This window comes from Acomys russatus, chromosome 3 (genome assembly GCF_903995435.1).
Source record: "Acomys russatus chromosome 3, mAcoRus1.1, whole genome shotgun sequence".
NCBI lineage: Eukaryota > Metazoa > Chordata > Mammalia > Rodentia > Muridae > Acomys > Acomys russatus.
In genome coordinates this window covers 69,398,513-69,415,481 of record NC_067139.1, presented here as the reverse complement: position 1 = coordinate 69,415,481, position 16,969 = coordinate 69,398,513, and the positions used below count along the sequence as shown (strand labels likewise).

At 50.1% G+C, this 16,969-nt stretch overlaps 1 protein-coding gene across 1 annotated transcript in view; it reads right to left on the bottom strand.

Moving 5' to 3' along the window:
• Zcchc24 (zinc finger CCHC-type containing 24) overlaps nt 1-16,969 on the bottom strand; it is a 50,195-nt gene that overhangs the window by 20,624 nt on the left and 12,602 nt on the right. The gene's annotated exons all lie outside the window — the stretch shown is intronic.

Here is a 16,969-nt window from a genome sequence, read left to right as displayed (position 1 = left end):
CCTCCTCCTTTTCCTCCTCCTTTCCCTCCTCCTCTTCTCCCTCTTCTTCCTCCTCCTCCTGGCCAGTCAGCCAGTCACTCATGCCAGCTAGCTCTTCTGATGCCTCACGGATGCTGTGCCTTCAAAGCACCACTTTGGCTGTAGACATGCTTTAGAACCACGAGTCTTCCTTCTGGAAACCACCCTATCCCGATCTCAGGGTGCACACCCCTTCCCCTTTGGCCCCCTCCAGCCCTTGCACCTGTGCCTATGTGTAGGCAGTGTGCCCAGGATCCTGTACTTCTTCTTCAGGGACAGCATGGGGCTGGCACAAAGCAGGCAGCACCAGTGCAAAGTGGCCATGGGCATCTACCATCCTCTAAGCTGAGAAGCCAGAGGAGAGAGGGCTGGGGGCGGGGTGGCACAGAAGGGGGCGGGAGCGGCCTGACAACTTCCTGGACAAGCATGCTGGCCAATGTTCCTAGTTCTCAGTGTGGCTATTGTCCCTGCTGGCCCAGAGAGCTGGCTCAATAGGGCCTCTGTCCCTTCCCAAGCAGGCCGTCCTGGCTTGGTGACATCCCACCAGGCAGCTGGGAGGCGAGATCCGACACTTCCTGTCCCAACTGCACATGTTGGGATGGTGGGGGGAGGGAAACTCTCAGACAAGCACCCATCTGTGTTCCCTAGAGAAGAGCTGGCCAGCTTGAGGCAGGGGGACTGAGAGAAGGGACAGTAGCACTAAGAACATTCTTAATTGTGGGCCCCAGTCCCTCCCAAGCAGCCTGAGCTCCCTCTGAGCTGGAGCCATCAGGCTAAGAATCTCCCTGCCTGCATGTCCTTGGGGCCTTTGCATTCACTCTTCCTTCTGCCGGGAATGATCTCACCACAGGTCACCGAACATTTTCTCCCTGACTCATTTGTCTCTAGTCAAGTTGCCGCATCCTCAAAGAGGTAGTCCCTGCCAACCCTGTTTGAACATGACTTATTTCATAGAGTCTCTGTTTCCTTGCTGTCACCCCATAGGAATGTAAACTGCTCTTTCCTTACCTTCCTTGTTCACTCTGGTCCATGCCAGGCACACAGTAGGCACTTAATAAATACACAATGAATGAACAGAGAGGAGAAACCACTTGAGCATTGAACCTATGTTCTGGGGTGATGAGGAAGTGTCAGGGAGGGTGAGGGGGGGAGCCAGAGGAATTCATAGTGAGGAGGGTTCACTGCAGATGGAGCAGAGCTCATTGACAGCAAGCACGATGGTCAAGGCCCTGTAGGGGCAAGAGCTGGGCCTTGGGGGTCCCCAGGACTCCATCACAAGGCTGGATTTTAGCATGGGAGCCGTGGGAAGCCACAGTTTAAGAGTGGTATAGACATTCCAGTGCCCTTCTGAAATCTCTCTGGCCACATGTGGCAGATAGATGGTGGCAGGGAGAGACCACAAGGCCCAGGAAGTCTGAGGGAAGGAGGAGAAGACCCATAATTCTTCCATCTCCCCTGGGAGGAAAAAAGGTTTCTATTTCCCTGCCATGAGATGTTTGAGGCCCCACAAAGAAGTGGCCGGTGCCCATCGAGTGGCCTTCAACCTCTCATCCAACCATGGCAAATGAAAACAGGTCTTTTGATGCACAGCCCCACAGCCCCAGGTTTGAATGCTTATGTCACCGACCAGCAGCAAGAGTTTGAATCTCTCTGAGTCTTAGGTTGTTGGCACCATCCCATCATCAAAGTCGCGGTGGAGGGAAGGCAATGATTGGCTCATTGAAAGCACATGCTTGGCACGTGGTTGGAATTTAGTTTATGGCAGCCATCATCACAATCATGATCTCCACCACCACCACCATCAACACATTACTATCATCAACACCATCATCATCATCATCATCATCATCATCATCATTGTTTATTACCACTACCATTAATGCCATCACCAACACCATTATAACCACTACCACGTCATCACTGTCTTTATCATCATCACCGTCACCATCATCATCACCACCATCATCACCGTCACCATTACCCATGCACCTGGTGCTTCATATATCCTTAGAGTCTTCCTCCTTCCCCTTGATAGCCTTTTAAAAACCCAGGTCTACTGAAAAGCATAGCTTCATTCCTAAAGCGACCATAAGGGTGGCTACATAGTCTCTTTCAGCAAACACAAGCTCTCGCCAAGGCAGGCTTTGTGCCAAGATTGATAAGCTGGCAGGCATGCAGGCAGCCTCTACGCCTTCCCGGTGTGTCAGATTTGTCCTTACAAGATCTTGCTAAATCCTCATGTCACATTCCACTGCCCCTCAGCGTGGAAGAACGCAGAGAGGTGCAGGGACATTTCCAAGGTCACACAGAGAGTGAGGCACAAGGATTGATGTTCTAACATCAGGGGTGTAGTGAGGGGGATGGGCTACAGGTCCTTAGGCATGACTGTGTGGGCTAGCCAGCCTAAAAATGCCCTGCGAATAGAGTCACATGGGACTGAGAGAGTCCTCCTAGGCTTGGTGACATAACTAGGCTACAGACGGTAAGTGTGTCCTCTTGGGGGCAGGGATGATCTCCCTTACCTTAGAGGGACCAAAAGTCATCTGGGTCCTACAGAAATAGGATGGTTCTGTGCAAAAAGCCAGCCCTAGGTAGGGCGAGCGGGTAAGGACTGTGCAGTAATAGCTGAGAGACAGGGCTGGGGGAGACTAAGCAATTCATTTTCTCCTGGGTCTCTCTTCTCCATCTGCAATCAGGGTGTATTTGAGGGGGCCTTTGTATGTGACATTCCCTCATATTGAAGTCTACTCTGCTACCCTGGGCACTGACAGCTCTGCTGCGAGATGTGCTCATACAAAGCATAGCCAAGAGGTGCTGCCGAGGGCCTACCGCACTATCCTTGCTGCGCGGTGGAAGGTGCCCCTGTCTGCACTAGCTTTCACTCCTGCACTGTAGTGTTGGGGGCGGAGCCAGAGTGCAAGGGTTCTATAGGGTCTAGCTCTCCCCACTTTCACTGTCCCCAAGGCAGGGCAGTGAGGCCTGTGTCCAGACAGGCTCACGCAACCCACCACCTTGTCTCAGAAAGTCAAAGGCTAGACAGACGCTTGGCTTCAGTAGCCACTGGCCCAGATGGACTGGCAGACCATTGCAGACTTGCTGAGTGTAGACTCTGACAAAGTGTTAAGCCTCCAGCAGCATCATGTCTTAGGCTAGAATTGAGGATGGTCACATACTGTGCTCAGGCAGGAGACTTTGTCACCAGAATGAGAGCCTGTAAGAACCTGGACCCCTGGAGGAGGCTTAGAATGACGGAACTCAGATCTTGACAGATGAGAGAGCCCCGGCCGGCCATGAAACCACACAACCCACAGCCCAAGAGCCAGAATCATCTGGAAGGAAGCCTGCTTCCAAGTCACAAGCTCTATGGCCACTTGGACCAGGGTTCCAGGATGGAGCGCAGGGATGTAGTACTAGGAAGCCTGGCACTTTCTGCACCCCAGAACCTTAGAAGGATGTGTAGCTTGCTCACCTATGGATCCTCTCATCTGAGCGCCACACCATTTCACACAGGGCGCTATGCTTTTGCCCAGATGCCTGTCACAACTGTCTAAACATCCAGCCCGAATTGTCTGAATCTCTAGGTCCCAGCCTGCTCTACTCGATACTTGCAGCACCCCCCCCCCAAATAAACAAGACAAAACATCCCAGGTACTCCTAAGGGGAAGTCCCAGATGACTGTCATTGATTGGATTCAACCCTCCTTCCTGTTAAAGGGAAACAGAGACTACAAGAAACTGTCCCAAGGACACACAGCAGTGTCCCCCAGACTCTACAGCCAAGCTCAAGTCCCCTAAGTCTCTCCTTGTACCCTCCTTATATCCCTTTGGATCTCAGAATTCAGTTACCTCCTTAGAGGAGCCTCCGCCTTGGGGTGCTGCTAGAATCTTAGGTGCCAAGCCAGAGCAGAGACAGACACATAGGTTTTCTAGGCTACAAGACAGCCTTTGGCCCCACACATGTACAGTGCCTACCAAATGGCCCCCAGGAGGGTCACCATGGTCCTTAACACCAGTCCTCACTCCCAGGAGACTTGTAATAAAGAGAAGCTTTGGGAACAGAACTTCTGCTGTGACAGAGCCAGGCTGTGGACTTAGATAAACTATGTGACCTCTCTTGAGAGCACTGCGTGTGCCCAGCCTGCAACCTGGAAGCTGAACACTCTTCAGGATAGCTCTGAAAGCAGATGAGTACAAAATCATGATTTTATCTACATTAGGAGAGAGTGTATGTGTGTGGTGTAGTGGGGGGATAGTGTGTGTGTTTGTGTGTGTGTGTGTGTGTGATGTAGTGTATATGTGTGTGGTGTAGTGTGTGTGTTTGTGTGTGTGTGTGTGTGGTGTAGTGGGGGGATAGTGTGTGTGTTTGTGTGTGTGTGTGTGTGTGATGTAGTGTATATGTGTGTGGTGTAGTGTGTGTGTTTGTGTGTGTGTGTGTGGTGTAGTGGGGGGGATAGTGTGTGTGTTTGTGTGTGTGTGTGTGTGTGTGGTGTAGTGTGTGTGTGTGTGTGTGTGTGTGGTGTAGTGTGTGTGTTTGTGTGTGTGTGTGTGGTGTAGTGGGGGGGATAGTGTGTGTGTTTGTGTGTGTGTGTGTGTGTGGTGTAGTGTGTGTGTGTGTGTGTGTGTGTGTATATAACTCAGTTCTGTGCACAGTCTTCAGCATGGCTTTCATACTTGACAGTGTTGTGTCATAATGACAAATGACAGGCACACCTGGAACAGTCTCAGACTAGGAGCCTGGACAGAGACCTCTGCTGCCCACTCCCTCGTCTGCTCTGGACCTCACACAGCAAGCCCATTCATTTCAGAAGATGGAAGCCTCAGTGTCCTTACTGGTGTGTCCCTGATGGACTAGAAAGTCATGCCATCCGTCTAACCCAAACACTTCAGCTGTGCTTCGGTCCCTCTGCCCTGTCTGATGAAGATGGTAGTTGCCTGGGCACAAATTCCTTTAGTTTGATCAGAGGAAGCCCAGCTTCATGCACCTACCCTGGGCTGCTCCCCCAAGCCTGCTCTGTCCCAGATCTGGTGACCAATTGGGGTAGCTTCACAGGCACTGTCAGTGCCTTTGGCCCATTTTCCTCCAAGTCTGACAGCCTCTGGATCCTGAGCAGGCTAACAAGGTAGCTTCCTATAACCAGCTGGAGATTCCCAGGCAAGACCTCCCATCAGGCTCTAGGAAGAAGGCCCACTATGCTGACCCCAGGACAAGGAGAGTAGGGGTCACTGTGCTGTGGGAAAGGCGCTCCTGAACTAGTGTAGGCAGGAGTGACCCAGAAGCCTCAAGATCTCATCAACATTGAACCCACATGTGCTGGGCAGGGGCTCTGCCACTGAGCCACACCCTCAACCTAAACTGGCACTTCTAAGCCTCTGGTGCTAAAGCAGCGGCTGGCTCAAGGACCACACTCCAGGCTAGTCTCCTGATGCCCAGAAGCAGCTGCTGCTGTTTAGGCTCCTTGACTTTGCTAATCTGGGTTTCCTTTCATCTGTAGCTGTCAGCCCAGAAGATCCTCACAGAAGCCCTAAGGGACAGGTTGGATGTGTATTCATGGACCCACTATCCAGAAGTGCAAACTGAGGCATAGCAAGAACATGAGACTCTTCCAAGGCCACCTATTAGGCTATCCTGCCTCTAAACTCCCAGACATAGGACAGTGAGCAGCCTCGCATAGCAACCAACTTCCCGTCCTGCCTTCAGCTCAGCAGGGCCTGAGGCCCCCTAGCTCTCCAGCTGATCCTAGAGGACCTGTTGGCCACTGTTCTGGCCTTCTGGGGCTCGAGCTAGTGAGAATCATGAGGGGATCAGGAAGCAGCCCATCCATAAGGCCAGGTTCCCAAAGGCATGGGATGGCTGTTGAGGAGTCCCCAGGGAGGGGGGCTCAAGCTGGGATCTGCAGGGAACAGGAGGGAAGCAACTAAGTTAGGGCAGTGCTAGATAGGGTGCAGCATGAGGCAGGGCTGAGCAGCTTGGAAAACACCAAGTGTGTGCACATGCATAAGTGTGCATGTGTGTGTGCATGTGTGTGTGCATGCATGTGTATGTGCATGTTCTTAGGTGTGTGCGTGTTCTGAGGTGTGTTCGCGCATGTGTGTGCATGTGCATAGGTGTGTGTGCGTGTTCTGAGGTGTGTTCGCGCATGTGTGTGCATGTGCATAGGTGTGTGTGCGTGCACACCTGTGTGCCTGTGTGTGTGTGTGGCTGTTCTGAGGTGTGTGCGCATGTGTGTATGTATGTGCATGTTCTGAGGGGTGTGTGTGTGTGTGTGTGTGTGTGTGTGTCCATAGCACAGACATACAAGAATATAGGGTGAACAGCCATTGGAGACAGGGTGAAGGCTGTGTCTGTTACATCCCAGGAGTCTCACTCCATCCCAGCCTCACTTTACCAGGTGGGTGAGGATCTGGGGCTAAGGGCCTCAAGAGCAACAACTAAGCTCCTAAGAGCAGTTGCACACCAGGTGCCAGAGGAGGCCAAGGGAAGTGGCTTGGACGGCACATCCCACTGCACTCTGCAAGGCAAGCTATACAGTGGGCAAGCCCGGAACTGAAGTCTGAATGCAGTTCAGGGAGGCTCTGCCAGAAGGATGGCCTAGCCAGAACCATGGGCCTTCAAAGCCAGCTCTTCTGTGAACAATCCTGAGATAAACTCCAGCCATGTGAGAAGCATAGGCCAAGAGCCTGGGGCTGGGGTGCCTCCATGGTAACTTCTGGCATTCAGCAGGCACAGCAGGAGAAATCAGAGGAGGCTGACTGGAGGAGGTGACCCAGCCCAAGGATGCTGCCATGGTCTGAATATGGTTTGAGTGTCCCGCAATGGCCCTATGTTGGGAGTTCGGTCCCAGAGGCAGAGGCAGTAGGAAGTGGTGGAAGCCAGGAAGAGGTCCCTAGCTCATTGGGATATACCTGGGTAAGGCATCGCAGTGGTTTTCATGTGACTCTTTGGTAGTTCTCCCAGACAGCGCTTATAAAAGTGGGAGCCAGCCCTTGCGTCGCTCGTGAGCCATCAGGCATGCAGATGTGCAGCCAAGGGGTGGCCCAGCCTGAGCCTGAGCTAAACCACTTGCTGGAACCTCCAGGCTCTATTAATAACTCTTTAGAATGCCAGCTTGTGTCAGACACTTTATGATAGTGACAACACGCTGACCAACACAGGTCGGCTCGCTCTGTTTCAACACTCCGTTCCCGGGGCCTTGCATGTTGTTCAAGGCCAGGGGGGTTGGGCCCTCGGTCCAGGCTCTGCCCTCACCCCCATCCCTCGGGATCCAGGAGATGAAGCACTCACAGTGGAGACTCTCGGGGCTCCTTTGTGCTGTGTATGATGCTTAAAAAGAGAACCACCATCTGAGGATGTGAAACCGGCGCCAAAGCTCCTTCCTGTCACGTGTCCTGCACCGCACCCCTCTTTCTCCACTCTATGCCACCTCTGCAGCTGCCCCCTCTTGTCTGTGTTAAGGAGAGTGAGTCCCCAGCAAGTCCATCCCTCCTGGGGAGCAAGCAGGTGCTGACAGCCCTGCTCCCACCAGCTCATGAGTAGCAGATCTGGGCAGAACAGATCCCCTGACCCTCATCCAGAAAGCCATGAGTCCAAGTACTTGGAACTGTCCCCTGCTCCTCCCAAATCCCCAAGGAAACACAGCCTTGTCACCTGGCCCCCAACAGCCCATCTATTTTGTGGGCAGAAGGTGGGAGGGGAGGCCCAGAACGCTCTGAGGACCTCGCAGCTCAGAGGCACACTACAGAAGTTTTGGGACCATTGTAAACCAGTTGGAAAGGCTAACCTGCTGCCTGAAAATATGGGCATCCACTAACGGACTTAGTGTAAGTGCTCAGAGAGTGCTGGGGGTGGGGTGGGGTAGGGGGGGGGGGGGGGGGGGGAGGGCTTCACACAAACAGCGACTCCTCACTAGAGGAGGAAACAAGACCTGGAAAGACTGGCTCATTTTCCCAGAGGCTCACCCCTGGTAAGAAGCCACACTGGGCCTGAAGCAGCAGGGGGTCTCAGACAGGAGGGAGGGAAGGCTAGGTTACAACCCAGCACCAGGACCCAAGGCCAAGCAGCAGGAACAAGCAGCCCCCAGCCATGTTCCTGAGAACACGAGTTCCTAGGCACTCGTGACATTCCAGAGACTATGACAAATGCTAGAACGGCACAGCTCAGCTCCCCACAGGCAGCGATCCTTGCCTCCAGAGGAGTCCTTCCTACCTGCCCCCAGTCCAGGATTCCCCAGGGAAGTCACAAAATGGTGCTGTTAGCCATCTTCATCCCCTTCTTCCCTCTCCCCTCCTCCTCCTCCTCACTCGCTTTCCCTCCTCTGGCTCTCTTCTTTCTTCCCCCAGCAGATCTTTCCATAAAGTGAGTCTCGTTCAGGTTCCGTGGGAAGCCCTCAGTTTCCCCAACTGCTCACTGGTGGTCCTTTCTGTTTTCAGTTACTGTAATAAAATACCTGAAGCTCATACTTTACAAAGAAAATGGGTTTATGTAACCCACAATTATAGCTAAAAGTCCAAATATAGAGTTCTTCTTTTTTTGTTTTTTTTTTTTTTTGTTGTTGTTTTTTGTTTTTCTAGACAGGGTTTCTCTGTGTAGCCTTGGCTGTCCTGGCCTCACTTTTTAGACCAGGCTGGCCTCAAACTCACAGCGATCCACCTGTCTCTGCTTCCCGAGTGCTGGGATTAAAGGCATGTGCCACAACGCCCGGCCCAAACATAGAGTTCTTTGAAGCTCCCATGGAGAAGGACACCAACGCTAGAAAGACCAAGAGATCACCTGGTAAAGGGAGAAGCTTGCTCTTTCATAATAACCCTTCCCTAAGACATAAAGAGAGTTCTGGAAAAGTTACTGCTTTCCTTCCAATGACTTATCCACCTCCCACCAGGCCCCGCCTCTTAAAGGCCCACTGCCTCTCAGTTCATCCATCAATGCTGTAGGAACCAAGCTTCCTACACATGAACCCTTGAGACACACACTCAAACCAAATCCAAGCCACAGCAGCTCTGGACTGATAGGAGGCCTTAAACTGGTCAGCCTGAGATCGTTCCCTCATCTGTCCCCTCCTACGAGAGGTATCCACAGCAGAAGGAACGGGCTGGACTCAATGAGCAGGCTTACCTCCTTCAGCTCCCATGCCACTCAGCTTGGAGGCTCTAAGAAACTTCTAGTCCCTGCCTGAGTTCTACAGGGAAAACTCCACAGATTCCCCAGTGCCTCCCTGTCTGTCCCCTGACCAGTTCCACCCACCCAGACCCCCAGGGAAAACCCAAACCTACTATGAGATCAGGCCTGGAATGAGTCGGTTGGCAACCCAGACCAGGGTCAGACAAGGCTGGTCAACCCTGCTTGTCTCCTTTGAACACCGAAGCCCTCAGGGACTGACTCCTCTAGCCTGTGGTAGGAGGCAGGGCTGGGATCCAAGGGCAGTGGACACAGGGGAAGCAGAAGGGCCAAGGCCCCTCCCGTAGCAAGACCTGAAACTATTTACATCCTAAGGTTTCAGCTGTGCTGGGAGCTGAGCCCTTCTCTGCTCTGTTTTTCTTTTTCTTTTGCAATCTCCAAGAAACCCGAGCCACCAGCTGGGTGGGGGTGATGATTTTGCTCGGCTGACATCTGGATCGCATTAGCAGCCAGGCATGCTGACTCAGGACCATGCTTCTCTGGGCTCCAGTCCTTAGCCAGACATGAAGGCACAGGTGACAACCCCCCTGGACCTTCCTCAAGACAAGGACCACTACTCATCAGGAAGGTCTTCGGAGCGGGGGAGGTGCAAGGCTTGAGCAGTGGCTGCCAGGCTTGGCATGCTGTGAAGAGAGAGGTCGCTGCATGCTGCCTGATCCTAACACGGCCAACACAGTCAACAGGGGTGCAAGGCCAAACTGCAGATGTGGGAAAATAGCCCAGATAGGTTAGGCAACTTATCCAGTGTTGCACAGCAAGGCAACATACAGAATGATAACTTGAATTTGGCCGTTTAGCTTATACATTCAAGGCTCTTTCCTTTTTCCTAATGGATTACCTTGCCAACATCAGGAACCTTACCAATGATATGCAGACCCCTGAAATCAGCAAGGCCATCCAGTTGCAAGCAGTCCCTCTCAGTGAGTGATACCTGATGACTTTCATGCGGTAGGTAGGTACTTTTTCTTTTGTGTAGCCCTTTCTTTCTTTCTTTTTCTTTTTCTTTTCTTTTCTTTTTTTTTTTTTTTTTTTTTTTGGTTTTTCAAGACAGGGTCTCTCTGTGTTAGCTTTGACTGTCCTGGACTTACTTGGACACGGCTGGCCTCGAACTCACAGCAATCCACTTGCCTCTGCCTCCCGAATGCTGGGATTAAAGGGGGGCACCACTACACCCAGCAAAAGAAATGTTTTTATTCTTTTTATTTTTGTTTGTTTGGTTTGGTTTTGATTTTTTGAAACAGTTTCTCTGTGTAGCCATGGCTGTCCTGGACTCACTTTGTAGACCAGGCTGGCCTCGAACTCACTGAGATCCACCTGCCTCTGCCTCCTGAGTTCTGGGATTAAAGGTATGTGCCACCATGCCTGGCATGTAGCCTTTCTTTTTTTTTCTTTTTCTTTTCTTTTCTTTTTTTTTTTTTTTTTTTGTTTTGTTTTGTTGTTGTTATTGTTTGTTTGTTTTTAAAGATTTGTTTATTATGTATACAGTGCGCATTAGATCACATTATAGATGGTTGTGAGCCACCATGTAGTTGCTGGGAGTTGAACTCAGGACCTCTGGAAGAGCAGTCAGTGCTCTTAACCACTGAGCCATCTCTCCAGCCCCCATGTAAGCCTTTCTTTATAAGTTACTAAAAGTTGTATTTTCTAATTTTGTTAGTGTGGACACCCAAGCTGGATTCTAGTTACATATTTTATTTTTATTATTGTTGTTATATTTGCTTCCTTTTGTGGTCTTAAAACACATAAAAACAGAGACATTACTGTGGATCCCTAAAAAGACCATGGACAACCCTGATGCTGTCCACACTGTGAGGAGGTCACCAGGAGCCGTCTCTTGGCTCTTTGTCACGTGTAATATTTCCTGATGTGGCTTTCATTCCTGTTGTGTTGCAATGTGCCGAGCCTCTGCACCCTAAAGGGCCCTTTCTTCTTTCTTTTGCTGTGTCCTTCCAGGCTGCCTCACTTTTCATCTCTGTTCCGCCTGCCTTTTCTCTGGTCACCTTCTCCCATGCTCACAGCTTGTTTTCTGTGGCCGCCAGGCCTCTTCCTAACTAGTCCCCATCCTGCCCCCAGCGTGATCTTTTAAACTGTTGGCAGGAGCCTGTGACCTGAGCCCAGATGGCTTCCCTGCCCTCAACACTAAGCTCAGGGTTATAGCCTGGCATGCAAGCCCACACCACCTGCTTTGGCCACACCTCCCGCCCCTCCTCTGGGAATGCCAGCTGCAAACAAGGGCATGCAGTGCCCAGAGAGCCTGGGATGCCTTGCCTGCCCAACTGCTCTAGCTCCTCCCCTCTGAAACCTCCCACAGTGGCCCAGGAAGAGTGGGACAAACTTTGGCCACCACCCTAGCTGTACCTATTCTAGAAGCATGGCTGCACCCAAGAGACACTTAGAACGGTTGCTTTCAAAGCTCCCACTCCAAACACACATGGCAAGCATGAAGGATTGGTGGCTCAGATCCTCAGGACCCTGCCCCATTGCACTGCAGATATCAACACCACACACCCAGGTGACCCTGCGGGCATCTAGAAGGTACTGCCTAGGCCTCCCCTGCAGATAACAGGTGTCTATTGCCACCAGAGCTGGTGGTCCAACGCTACCCTGACTTCTCTGCTTTACCAGGCTGCAGACCCCCTGAGGCTGGACCTATTGTGGATTATGAGGCACACCAGCTTATCAGAATGGGCAGGGGTGGCTTCTGGTCCTCTATGTCCTGCAGCCTCTCTTTTAAAGACCTCTGATTTTAAGGACAGTGGATGTAGGACATGAACAAATCAGCCCGGGCCCTGGACTCAGAGGACCTGAGTTCCAAGCATTGTTATTTCCAGCTGTGTGACTATAGGCAAGTCACTTAACGTCCCTGGGCCCTGGTTCTGTAAAAAGGAAACTGAGGAGCATTATCATACCTGCCGAGGAGGAGAAGGGGCTTAGGGGCTACTGGACTGTGACTTTAATATTGTACCTTCAGGTTTCAAAATTGTTCTGTCATCACTGCATATACCCAAGGTCAGGGACCACAAGGCTGTTTTTCTGTTGTTGTTGTTGTTGTTGTTATGTTTTGTTTTTCCTAGAATGAAGTGGCAACACTCTTGGCTGCTAAGTTTTCCTGGACAAGTGCTGACATCGATAGCGATGGGCCTGGCACATGTTCGCCCATGAGAAGTGATATGCATCACCTTCCACCTTTGCTTTGGGAGCCCAAGACTTTTTATAGTTCTCAGTACCCCAGAGTCCTGTGACTGGAACCTTGGTGACTGCTATCCTGTCCTTCTCTTTTAAATAGGGTCTTCTGTACCCCAAGTTGTCCTGGTGCTTGATGTGTAGCAGAGGATGATGTGGGCCGCCTGCCCCTCTTGCCTCCCCTCCCGAGTGCTTGGATTACAGGAGTGAGCCAACCCCCGCCCCCCCCCGGCCTATGAAGTGCTGGCACTGAACCTGGAGTTTGTGCCTCTTAGGCAAGCATTCTACCAGCAGAGCTTCAACCTCAGCCCCTCTATCTTTTTAAGTTGGAAAAGAATCAAGTCACATGCTAGACCAGGGCCACTGGCAGTGAAGGGGTTAGCTGTATGCTACTTACTGCTGCTGTGAAATTCCAGGGCTCATGGGCAACCTCAGGGGACCAGGCAAACTACAGATAATTCTAAGCATATTTACATCATCTAGAAATTCTTCTACAGAACAGAAGATAAAAGAGTAGAAAGAATATATGAAGAAACAATGGGCTAAAATTCTCAAAATCTAAGGAGAGTTTTTTGTTGTTGTTTTTGGAGACAGGGCTTCTCTGTATAGCATTGGCTGTCCTGGAACTCACTCTGTAGAGCAAGCTATCCTCAAACTCATGGAGATCTGCCTGTCTCTGCGTCCTGATTGCTGGGATTTTTTTCCCCCTGAGTGCTGGGATTAAAATTGTACACCACCACAAAACATCTAAGCAGCTCAACAGACTCCATCCATGTAGGATGAACACAGAAACAGACCCAGCACGGTAAACATTTGAAGGTCCAAACCATCAGCTCACAGAGCTGTGCAGGAGTGGTATTTCTGTGGGTGATGGTGACTTAAGATGCATAATGTAAACCATATCCAACAAGTAGATCACTACAGAAAAGCATTAAAGCCATTTTTAAAGATTTAAATGTTATATTAGAAAATTAACTGAGGGCTGGAGAGATGGCTCAGAGGTTAAGAGCACTGTCTGCTCTTCCAAAGATCCTGAGTTCAATTCCCAGCAACCATATGGTGGCTCACAACCATCTACAATGAGATCTGGTGCCCTCTTCTGGCATGCAGGCAAAACACTGTATATGTAATAAATAAATAAATCTTTTTTAAAAAGAAAGGAAGGAAGGAAGGAAATTAACTAAAAGGAAAGAAATAAGAATTAAATAGAGGAATAAAAAGACAAGTAATGTATAAAATAGAAACTCATGGTAGAAGCAAATCAAACTACACTAATAATACTAAAGGTAAATGGAATAAAGAATCCAATCAAAATGCAGGGATGTTTTTAGATTGAGCAGAAAACTCAAGATCCAATCAATTATATGCTACCTCCAGGAGACTCACTTCAGATTCAAATATTTGAATAGATTAAAAGAAATTACTAGAAAGTCAGTTGTACCATTGTTAGAAAAAGCTGACTTTGTGGGTTTGTTTTGGTTTTATTTTATTGTGGTGCCAGGGATTCAACCCAAGATGTGCTTTCAAGTCTTAGGCAGGTTCTCTACCACTGAGCTACATGTCTAAACCAATATAGGCTTTAAAACAAAAATGAGTCTTACTAAAGTTTTTTTTTTTTAAAGAATATTTTATAATGGTAAAAGGATCAACTCATTAGAAAGATATAGCCATAAGAAAGATAGGGCATGACTAATAAGAGAACACCAAAACATGCAAAGAAAAATAGACAACTGAAGACAAAGGAGTAATTCAGTAATAGTAGCTGGAGACGCTGGTATTTGCACTTAATAGGTAGAGAACTGGGCAGAACATCAGCAAGGCACCAGAAGGCGTAAACAGCCCTGTAAGCCAGCATTGCCTAGCAGACAGCCCAGAGCACCCCACCCAAACTTCTCCCAGGACAGTCTCCAGGCCAGCCACATGCTGAGCTCCACAACAGCCACAATACATTTAGAAGGAATGGAACAATACAAAGCATGTTTTCTGACCACAGTGGAATAAATTCAGAAATCATCAAAAGAGATTTGGAATACTCACAAATATGTGGCTATTAAACAACACACTTCTAAATAACCAGTGCATCCAAAAGGAAAACTCAAGAAAATATTAGATGGCATATGAAAGACAGGACACACGGAAACATGGATGTGGCTCACAGAGCAATTCACTTATTACTGTAAACATTTACATAATAAAGGAAAATGTGGGGGCCTAGGAAGGTTGTCAAAGTTCCTGCCTTGCAAGAGTAAGAACCTGAGTTTGGAGCTTCAGAGCACACATAAAAGCCTGGTGTGGCCATGTATACCTATATTTTCTGCACGGAGGAGGCAGAAATAGGATTCCCAGAGCTTGTTGGCCAGCCAATCTAGTTGAACTGGTTAATTCTAGTGAGAGACCTGGTTTAAAAAGCAAGTTGGGAGCCGGGCCTGGTGGTACATGCCTGTAAACCCAGCACTCTGGGAGGCAGAGGCAGGCAGATCTCTGTGAGTTCGAGTCCAGGACAGCCAAGGCTGCACAGAGAACCTTGTCTTGAGAAACCAAAAAAAAAAAAAAAAAAAAAAGCAAGTTGGAGAACTGACTGAAGAATATACCAGATGCCAGCTTCTGACCTCACATAGGAACACACACACACACACACACACACACACGTGAGCACACACATGTACACAAGGATGTGATGGCAGATATGGTGGCACAACTCCAGCATTTGGGCAATGGAAAAATGAAGATCAAGAGTTCAAGGCCTGCTGGGGCTACTTAGCAATTTGGAGGTCAGACTGAGCTATATAAGATCCTGCCTCAAAAAGAAAAGAAAAGAAGCTAAACAAAAATGAAGATGTGGCCAAGTATGGTGGCATATACCTGTGACTCAGTACACGGGTGGCCAAGGCTCGATCGATGATCACAAGCTCGAGGCCAGCTGGACTATATGAGGAGAGCACCTTATGACAAAAAGAAATCAATGAAACAATGAGAGGGCATCCAGTCAGCAACCCAACCTTTGCCTCCATGCCAAGAAACAAGAACAAAGATAAGCTAAGCAGCTCCTCAGAAGGGAACGATAAAGCTCAGAGTGGAGACTCGAAGGCAAGGATTTTCAGGGATACTTGTAAGCTCACGCCCACAGCAGCACAGGCCACCGGCAGTGGCTGGACACAGCCTAGCTATCCACGGAGGAGCAATAAAGGCGTATCAGATCCATAGGAGAGTACTCAGCCTTAGTAAGAAATGGTGACCCAGAAAGGACACGGACAAGCCATAGTGATCTTTGCATCTCAGACTCCCCAGCACAGGGGTGAGTCACCACATCTCACTTACATATTACAGATCTTTGACCTGCTGTATAATGTTTCATTCAAAACATTGGTTTATGAAAGTTTGCTCTCCCTTTTCCTCTCCACATCTGAAAGGATAAGCAGCAGCTCAGCTGGTTTGGGAATCAAGTGGCAAGGGTACAGAGAGGAATATGGCCCAGCAGCTGCTTGTGGTCACTGGAGGGTGGATAGCATCCGGCTAAATTCCAGCCCACCCAAACCCCACTATCCAGCACCCAGTGGGGGTGAGATGGGGGTGCTTTCTTCATGGTGGTGTCCAAGAGAAGAGAACCCGTAACAAGCATTTCCACTGTGCCAGGCTCTGCCAGGCACTTTCCCTGTCTTGTGTCCCCGAACTCTTTGCCTTGTCCCAAGTCTGCCTCCACCACTGGGACAGGCAGGGAGAGATCCCTGGGCCTCTGGAAGTCTCAAATATCATCAGGTTTGTGACTAGACCAGGATAGACAGCCTCAGACAGCTGTAGCTCCACTAGGCTGCACGGAGCAGCCCAGGTCCCAGCTGGGCATGGCCTGGGTGCTCATGGGGGCACCCAGTATCAATTCTGTGTCTTCCTCAGCTCTATAGCTCTCAGAGACTCACTTGTCCCATTGCCAGCTCCTCCCTCATCTGCCACAGAGCTAAGAGATAATGATCAACGTCCAGGAAAACCAGTATCAGCGCTAGGCTGGAAACTGGGGGACCCTCTATTCCGCCCTTCAGAGGACTCTCATGTGCCTGGGTTAAAATCCTGGCTCCTCCCCTAACCAGCTCAACCTCTGCCTGAGTTCCTCCCTTGCTTGGAAGTGCTCATCTCAGCCTCCCAGAAAGATGCTCATGTGAGCCTGGCACACAGGCAGTCAGCATCATCCCATGAAAGGCTGTCAGGGGACATTTGACACAGGGTCTGTCTCCTCCTCGATGTGAGTGGGTCTTGCTTGCCCATTTCCCAAACTGCTCTTGGGTGGGGGTGGTTCTTGAGGTGTCCTGAATGGCTGCATGTGGGAGCACTTAGCCGGGAAGGAGTGGCCAGTTAGTGGGTGATAGGCAGACTGAGTCCTTATCTGTTGCCTGGATCATAGAGCCCTGGGGGAGAGGTGGGCTCAGCCTTTAGTGAAGTCACGTGCTTCCGTGCTTCCGTTGGCCTCCATGGGGGCTGTTCGCTGCCCCCATGGAAAGATGGGGTGTGGAGTGTGAGGGAGGGTGAACCAACGTGTGGGTCTAGGGTGGGCCTATGCTTCTGCTTTTCTACCAAATTTCCTGGAACCATTAACAGAGCTGTGTCA